This window comes from Triticum dicoccoides, chromosome 5A (genome assembly GCF_002162155.2).
Source record: "Triticum dicoccoides isolate Atlit2015 ecotype Zavitan chromosome 5A, WEW_v2.0, whole genome shotgun sequence".
Lineage (NCBI taxonomy): Eukaryota > Viridiplantae > Streptophyta > Magnoliopsida > Poales > Poaceae > Triticum > Triticum dicoccoides.
This window is the reverse complement of record NC_041388.1, coordinates 621,234,070-621,243,316: the sequence shown is the minus strand read 5'-3', so window position 1 is coordinate 621,243,316 and position 9,247 is coordinate 621,234,070.

Sequence of the window (9,247 nt, the reverse complement as noted above, 5' to 3'; positions counted from 1 at the left end):
ATACTAAGCAGGCATTCAAAGAAGATTTCCTTCTCTTCTTTGGTAAGAGCGTAGCTTGCATGACCCTGATGTATGTCGTCTTTTCCGTGCATATGTTGCTGGTCCTCCCGTGCCTCAGGTGTATCTTTTGTCTTCCCATACACGCCCAAGAAGCCAAGCAGGGTCACACAAAGATTCTTCATCACGTGCATCACATCGATTGCGGAGCAGACCTCTAGGTCTTTCCAATAGGGCAGGTCCCAAAATATAGATTTCTTCTTCCACATGGGTGCGCGTCCGTCAGCGTCATTCAGAACAAGTTGTCCACCAGGACCCTTTCCAAAGACCACCTTCAAATCCTTGACCATATCATGTACATCAGCACCAGTACGGCGGCGAGGCTTAGTCCGGTGATCCGCCTCACCTTTGAAATGCTTGCCTTTCTTTCTTACGAGATGCCTGCTCGGAAGAAATCGACGATGTCCCAGGTACACATTCTTCTTACAATTAGCCAAATATATACTGTCGGTATCGTCCAAACAGTGTGTGCATGCGCGGTATCCCTTGTTTGTCTGTCCTACAAGGTTACTGAGAGCAGGCCAATCATTGATGGTCACGAACAGCAACGCCTTAGGTCAAATTCTTCCCCATGTGCTCATCCCACGCACGTACACCTATTCCATTCCATAGTTGTAAGAGTTCTTCAACTAATGGCCTTAGGTACACATCAATGTCATTGCCGGGTTGCTTAGGGCCTTGGATGAGCACTGGCATCATAATGAACTTCCGCTTCATGCACAATCAAGGAGGAAGGTTATACAAACATAGAGTCACATGCCATGTGCTATGGTTGCTGCTCTGCTCCCCAAAAGGATTAATGCCATCTGCACTTAGATCAAACCATATGTTCCTTGTGTCATCTGCAAACTCCTTCCCGTACTTTCTTTCGATTTTTCTCCACTGCGACCCGTCAGCGGGTACTCTCAACTTTCCGTCTTTCTTACGGTCTTCTCTGTGCCATCGCATCGCCTTGGCATGCTCTTTGTTTTGGAACAAACGTTTCAACCGTGGTATTATAGGAGCATACCACATCACCTTGTCAGGAATCTTCTTCCTGGGGCGCTCTCCCTCGACATCACCAGGGTTATCGCGGCTGATCTTATAGCACAATGCACCGCATACCGGGCAAGAGTTCAAATCCTCGTACTCACCGCGGTAGAGGATGCAATCATTAGGGCATGCATGTATCTTCTGCACCTCTAACCCTAGAGGGCAGACAACCTTCTTTGCTTTGTACGTACTCTCGGGCAATTCGTTGTCCTTTGGAAGCATGTCCTTTATCATTACCAGCAACTTTCCAAATCCCTTGTCAGATACACCATTCTCTGCCTTCCATTGCTGCAATTCTAGTGTGGTGCCCAGCTTTTTCTTGTCACCTAAGCAATTCGGGTACAACAATTTTTTGTGATCCTCTAACATATGCTGCAACTTCTTCTTCTCCAAATCACTTGCGCAGTTTCTCTTTGCATCGGCAATGGCCCGACCTAGATCATCAACGGGCTCATCCGATGCCTCTTCTTCAGCTTCTTCCTGCATTGCCAGCTCAGCTTCTTCCCGCATTGCTGGCTCAGCTTTTTCCCTCATTGTTGTATCATCGTATTCAGGGAACCCATGGCCAGGATAGCTGTCGTCGTCCTCTTCTTCTTCATTGTCTTCCATCATAACCCCTCTTTCTCCATGCTTGGTCCAAACATTATAGTGGGGCATGAAACCGGACTCAAACAGGTCGACGTGAATGGTTCTTGACGTAGAGTAATTGTGACCATTCTTACAGCCAGCACATGGACAATGCATAAAACCATCCGCTTGCTTGTTTGCCTCAGCCGCAAGCAGAAAAGTACGCACGCCATTAATGAACTCGGGAGAGCATCGGTCATCGTACATCCATTGCCGGCTCATCTTCAATACGCAGCAGCGAAAACATCAAACTAATACAATACATAAAGTTCATACATAAAGATCATACAACACTTAAATGCAACAAACAAATAACTCTCTAGCTAAAGAATTTAAATGCAACAACAAATGCGATCAAGATCGCAACTAAGGTAACAATTGATCCAACAGCATAATGATACCAAGCCTCATTATGAATGGCATATTTTCTAATCTTTCTAATCTTCAAGCGCATTTTCTCCATCTTAATCTTGTGATCATCGACGACATCGGCAACATGCAACTCCAATTCCATCTTCTCCACCTCAATTCTTTTCAATTTTTCCTTCAAATCCTCGTTTTCTCTTTCAACTAAATTTAACCTCTCGACAATAGGGTCGGTTGGAATTTCCGGTTCAACTACCTCCTACATACAAATATCTATGTCAACTTGATGGGCATAATTTGTCATAAACACGAAATGCAATGAATAGTTTTAAAAGAGAATATACCACATCTGAATCATAACCCGGACGAGGGCCGACGGGGACGGATATCAAAACCATGGCACTATGTATAACAAACAACGTATGGGTAAGATAATTATACGAGTAACTATATATCCAAATCACACAAACATCAATTTTTTATATAAAACTTCATGAACAAGAGGCTCACCACAAGGTGGTGCCGGCGACGGGACGTTGCGAGCGATCGACGGTGGTTACGATGGAGATTTAGAAGGTACTAAGTAAACCACACCTACATATGCAAACTAAGTGTTATTTTTGACCTCAAATTTCATATAAATCAAATACTAGCACATATATATAATTCCTCCCAAATTACTAAACTCAAAAATCAATCACTATATAAAGCATTGCACGAGCTAATCTAGCAATGAGAGATGAAACGAAAAAGTTGCTAACCTTTGTGATCATTTGAATGGATGGGGGCCTTCAAATCTTGGGCAAAATGTGTGATGAGCTTGAGAGGAAGAGGGAAAAGAATAGAGAGGAGAGGGGAAAGGTGAATAATAGAGCGAGCTCGGGTGGACGAAGGGTCTATGTAGGACGACCTTTAGTATCGGTTCGTGATACGACCCGGTACTAAAGGTGCTGGAGGGGCCCCGGACTGACAACATCCTGCCACCACTCACTTTAGTACCGGTTCGTGGCACGAACCGGTGCTAAAGGTTCGCCACGAACCGGTACTAATGATAGCGGACCGGCTAGCCGTTGGAACCGGCACTAATGTACACATTAGTGCCGGCTCAAATTCAAACCGGCACTAATGTGCTTCACGTTTGACCCTTTTTCTACTAGTGTATCAAGAAGCTACAAGCTTTCTGACCGATGTTATAACCATGGACGATGAATGTTACAACTGAAGGAAATATGCCCTAGAGGCAATAATAATGTTATTATTTTATTTCCTTATATCATGATAAATGTTTATTATTCATGCTAGAATTGTATTATCCGGAAACATAATACTTGTGTGAATACATAGACAAACTAAACGTCACTAGTATGCCTCTACTTGACTAGCTCGTTAATCAAAGATGGTTATGTTTCCTAACCATAGACATGTGTTGTCATTTGATTAACGGGATCACATTATTAGGAGAATGATTTGATTGACATGACCCATTCCATTAGCTTAGCACCCGACCGTTTAGTATGTTGCTATTGCTTTCTTCATAACTTATACATGTTCCTATGACTATGAGATTATGCAACTCCCGTTTTCCGGAGGAACACTTTGTGTGCTACCAAACGTCACAACGTAACTGGGTGATTATAAAGGAGCTCTACAGGTGTCTCCAAAGGTAAATATTGGGTTGGCGTATTTCGAGATTAGGATTTGTCACTCTGATTGTCGGAGAGGTATCTCTGGGCCCTCTCGGTAATGCACATCACATAAGCCTTGCAAGCATTGCAACTAATGAGTTAGTTGCGAGATGATGTATTATGAAACGAGTAAAGAGACTTGCCGGTAACGAGATTGAACTAGGTATTGAGATACCGACGATCGAATCTCGGGCAAGTAACATACTGATGACAAAGGGAACAACGTATGTTGTTATGTGGTCTGACCGATAAAGATCTTCGTAGAATATGTAGGAGCCAATATGAGCATCCAGGTTCCGCTATTGGTTATTGACCGGAGACATGTCTCGGTCATGTCTACATTGTTCTCGAACCCGTAGGGTCCGCATGCTTAAGGTTTCGATGACAGTTATATTATGAGTTTATGAGTTTTGATGTACCGAACTTAGTTTAGAGTCCCGGATGTGATCACGGACATATCGAGGAGTCTCGAAATGGTCGAGACATAAAGATTGATATATTGGACGACTATATTCGGACACCGGAAGTGTTTCGGGTGATTTCGGAGAAAACCGGAGTACCGGAGGGTTACCGGAACCCCTCGGGAGAAGTAATGGGCCATATGGGCCTTAGTGGAGAGAGAGAAGGGCAGCCAGGGTGGGCCGCGCGCCTCCTCCCCCCTGGTCCGAATTGGACTAGGAGAGGGGGGGCGGCGCCCCCCTTTCCTTCTCCCTCCCCACTTCCTTCCCCCTCCTAGTAGGAGTCCTACTCGTACTAGGAGGAGGACTCCTCCTTGGCGCGCCTATAGGGCCGGCCGGCCTCCTCCCCTTGCTCCTTTATATACGGGGGCAGGGGGCACCCCTAGACACACAAGTTGATCCACGTGATCGTTTTCTTAGCCATGTGCGGTGCCCCCTTCCACCATAATCCTCGATAATATTGTAGCGGTGCTTAGGCGAAGCCCTGTGACGGTAGAACATCAAGATCGTCACCACACCGTCGTGCTGACGGAACTCTTCCCCGACACTTTGCTGGATCGGAGTCTGGGGATCGTCATCGAGCTGAACGTGTGCTAAAACTCGGAGGTGTCATAGTTTCGGTGCTTGATCGGTCGGGCCGTGAAGACGTACGACTACATCAACCGCGTTGTGCTAACGCTTCCGCTGTCGGTCTACGAGGGTACGTAGATCACACTCTCCCCTCTCGTTGCTATGCATCACCATGATCTTGCGTGTGCGTAGGAAATTTTTTGAAATTACTACGTTCCCCAACAACAACCATAGACGACGGTCGAAGACGACGAATGCTACAACCAAGGACGTGTGTTCGATCCAGGCAGTGGGGGTTGCAACCGACGTACTGAGGAGCTACAACCAGCTCGTGGGAAGCTGCAACTGGCAATTGTTTCTGATACTACCTCGACGGCAAGGCGTGACCTTGACCACTCAATGCTGCAACCATATAGTAACGGAGCTGCAACCGTGTCTAATTTTTGCTGGAACCGATGACCGCGGTGAGCACGACGGTCACCACGATGAGCTGGAAACCATAGGGGACTATGAGCTAGGATTGTGGCTGGGCGGGTGCTGCAACGACTCGGCGTGTTGGAACTGCGCCCGCGGCGAGCTGCAATGGCTACCACGGCAGAGTTTCATCCATGGTCGTGGCCATCTGGGACGGTCACCATGCCGGAACCACGATTAGAAGAGCTGGAGCTGTAGTTATTTTTTGCTGCAACCAGTAAAGCTAAAAGCTACAACCCTATGTTCTCGCAAAATGCTGGAACGACACCGTTGGCGACGACTCCTGGTGTAGACCGAAGCTCGGGGGATGGGGTGTTCCAACCATCAATCGACGGAGCTACCACCATTCCGGAGCTGCAAGCAGGGCAGGGGCAGGGGGTGGGCGAGGGCAGAGCTGCGTCTGGCTGGCGACGGACCTACGCAGTCGGCGGCGGAGCTGCATATGGCGAGCGCGAGGGCGGCCGGCGAGCGCCACGGTCGTCCTTTTTTTCTCTCCAAGCGTGTGTGAGGAGGGACGAAGACGAACACACCTAGCCTGTGCACTAAAAGGGCCCCTTGATGCGCGCTCGATTAAATGCTAGGCAGACGACTGGGGGAAATTTCGACCAGCGCGCCGGCGCCTAGCAGTCGTCTTTCATTATGCAAGAAGTTGTTTATTTGCTCATCACTTAATTAGCTCACATAGGACAGCATATTCCTTCCTTCCTTTAACAGGACTCGTTCTCTTCTCCTGTCGTCATCCTCATCCTCTTGCTTATTATTCCTAAGCCAACTTATTGAGTTGATCAATAAGAGGCAACTCAAAAACGTATATAAATTGGTGGTTTTGGTGTAAGGGGCGAGGTGATACTATTTAATAATGATAGAAAGAGCCCACTTGTTGAGTTGGTGATTCTTTTTTGCAGGTCCGGCAGAGGTCCAATGCAGTTTGCATTATGTAAATTGCAGTCGGCCTACTCGGAGCATAGGTTACAAAAAGAATATTATTTTTTTGTGCATTTATTTTTTCCTAGCTTGCAGCCCAATTAAAAGAAAGAAAATGTGGAGCAGGCCCCTTGGTCCATGTAAGGGACTCACTCTCTGTCCCCAGTCAAAGAGAAAAAAGAATTCGGAGCAGGTCCTTGATTGCACGGTTTGAAGGCCCAACCAAAAAAAAATATGCGTTGACGAACAAATTTTTTAGTACCACCTTAGATAGGTACGGAAGAAAATAATTCCATATGGTGAACTGACCAAAAATTCAGGAAATGCACCGTGCTTTATTAGAAGGTATAGATATTTTGATGTAATTAGACATGGACACTTGGGCTGGCCAGGCTCGTTGATGCTACGATGATCCTCCCCGTGGTAGTAGAACATCGTTAAGGCAGATCTTAGCGGCTCAAGCGAATCCCCTTTTTGTAATCGTGAATTAGACTCGTGCCGGGTCTTGAGTGTTGGTTGTTTCAAAGGTTTCCTAGTGGACGAGACTATCTATTATCTATACCCGATAACTGCATGCGACAAGAAGAGAACAAGATGATCGATGCTTCACCGATCACTAATAATTAGGTTGGAGGAGCGATGGTAGCATCCTAGGAAGACATGGTGAGAATTATTGTCATGCTTGATTCACCTGATTTTCATTTGCGAGAATTGGTTTAGGCTAGTCATACTGGAGAGTAACTTAAACTAGTGTCATGCATACGACACTAGTCTATGTTACTATTTTCGTAGTCCAAAGTAACTTAGAAATAGTATCATAGATTGTTGCATTTATTAGTTGTATAGATTCATTGTTTTTCTGAAAGCGCTATGTGATGATAACATGATACCACTTTCCTCTTTTTTCTCATTTAATAGTGTGCCAACTCACCAATTTGCCTAGTTGGCATTGCATGTAGATGCATGTTACTATCTATGTTACTCCCACTATAACTAGCCTTAACTCTGTGAAAAGTGAAGGAATCCAATCTGATATTCAGAAAAAAAAAAAGGAAACCAATCTGCAATTCCATCAATAATGATTGGGAAGGTTTCCATGTGTGTGTATTCGCCACCCAGCTATCAGCGATCCAGCTTCACAATTTCCTTCATAGTGTCTCATATTTTTTGAAACGCCTTCTTCTCGTGCCCAACTTGCGTACAAAGTGACAAAGACACTTAATTTATTGTACCACTATCATGATTTCGCCTCAAAGATAATAGTAAGCGCTAATGATGACACCATTCCTATCGAGAAGCACAAGTCATCAACTCATCATGCATTAGGGAGCAGATTGATCACCCCAACCCGGAATTCCATGAGCCTGTATCATGCAGTTGGTCTCGGGTGGCCATACTGCCGTTTCGGTTAATGGTTTTATTAGTAATTTCCTCGCTAATGGTAGGGGCCTTCGCCAAGGGGATCCTGCTTCCCCTGTTCTTTTTAATTTTGTGGCCGACGCCTTCTCGTGCATGCTTTCCAGGGCGGCCCGTTGTGGGCACATTGCTCCTCTGGTCTCTCATTTACTTCCGGAGGATGTTTCCCACTTGCAATATGCGGATGATACAATTATCTTAGTGGAGCTGGATGACACCTGCATTGCCAATCTTAAATTCATCCTGTTGTGTTTCGAAGCTGTTTCGGGTCTTAAGATTAATTTCGCTAAAAGTGAGGTCCTGGTGACGGGTGTGGATGAGGCGGAAGCCTTGCGGGTTGCCAGGTTTCTGAACTGTTCTTTGGGTTCCTTTTCCTTTAAATATCTAGGCCTTCCTATCTCTCCTGACGTGCTCCATGCTAAAGATTTCGCTCCGGCGGTTGCTAAAGTGGGGAACAGGGTGCTCCCTTGGAGAGGCAGATATAACACCAATGCTGGCAAAGTTGCTCTAATTAACTCCTGCTTATCCTCTCTCCCCATGTTTCTTATGGGCTTCTATCTTCTTACGGATGGCATGCATGCTGGCTTCGACAAACATAGGGGAGCCTTCTACTGGAATTCCGCGGATAACAAACGGAAATATAGGCTGGTCAAGTGGCAGCATATGTGTAAGCCTAAAAACCGTGGGGGGTTAGGTATTATTAATACTCGGGTGATGAACATTTGTTTGCTTATCAAGTGGTGGTGGAAAATTTTAACTAGTGGGGCTGACTCGCTTTGGTTCTCGATTCTTAAGGCTAAATACTTCCCACATTCCAACCCGCTGTTTGCCACCGCGAGGCGCGGCTCTCAATTTTGGAAATCCCTTATCAAAGTCAGACCTATTTTCCTGGAACATGTTAAATTTAATGTTGGTAATGGGATGGCAGTCCGCTTTTGGTTGGACTGGTGGTCGGGGGATGCCCCCCTCGCTGATAGTTTTCCGGTTTTGTTCTCTTACTGTCCTAATCCGGGTATCTCCATCGCGGAGGTGGCGGCTAATAACTGGGATCTGGCCTTTCGTCGGGCCCTGTCTCCTGAAGAGTTGGAAGATTGGCAAAGTCTCTCTGCCCTCTTCCCCGTGCTCTCGGAGTCGGCCGATTCTGTAGTCTGGCCTCATTCGGCCTCAGGTAGATTTACGGTCAAGTCGCTTTATTCTAGACTTTTTGGTGGTACTCCTTCGACCAGATTCTCTTGTGTTTGGAAGTCCAAAGTTTCTCCTAAGATTAAAATTTTCCTTTGGCAAGCCTTTTGTGGTCGCCTGCCGGCTGCTGACCAGATTAAAAAGCGCAATGGGCCTGGCTCGGATTTCTGTCATCTATGTGGGGCCTTGGAGAACTCTGATCACATCTTTTTCAATTGCGTGCTGGCCAAGCTGGTTTGGTGCTGTGTCAGATCTTGGCTTCAGGTCTCTTGGAACCCCTCCTCTTTCTCCGATATTCGAACCCTAGCCAAAGCTTTGGTTGGGGTCACCAAGAGGGTGTTTTGGGTTGGCCTGGGTGCCTTATGTTGGGCTCTGTGGACCATTAGAAACAAATTTACTATTGAGCATATCTTCCCATTTAAGCCTGCGGACGTTCTTTTCAAATCATGTATATTA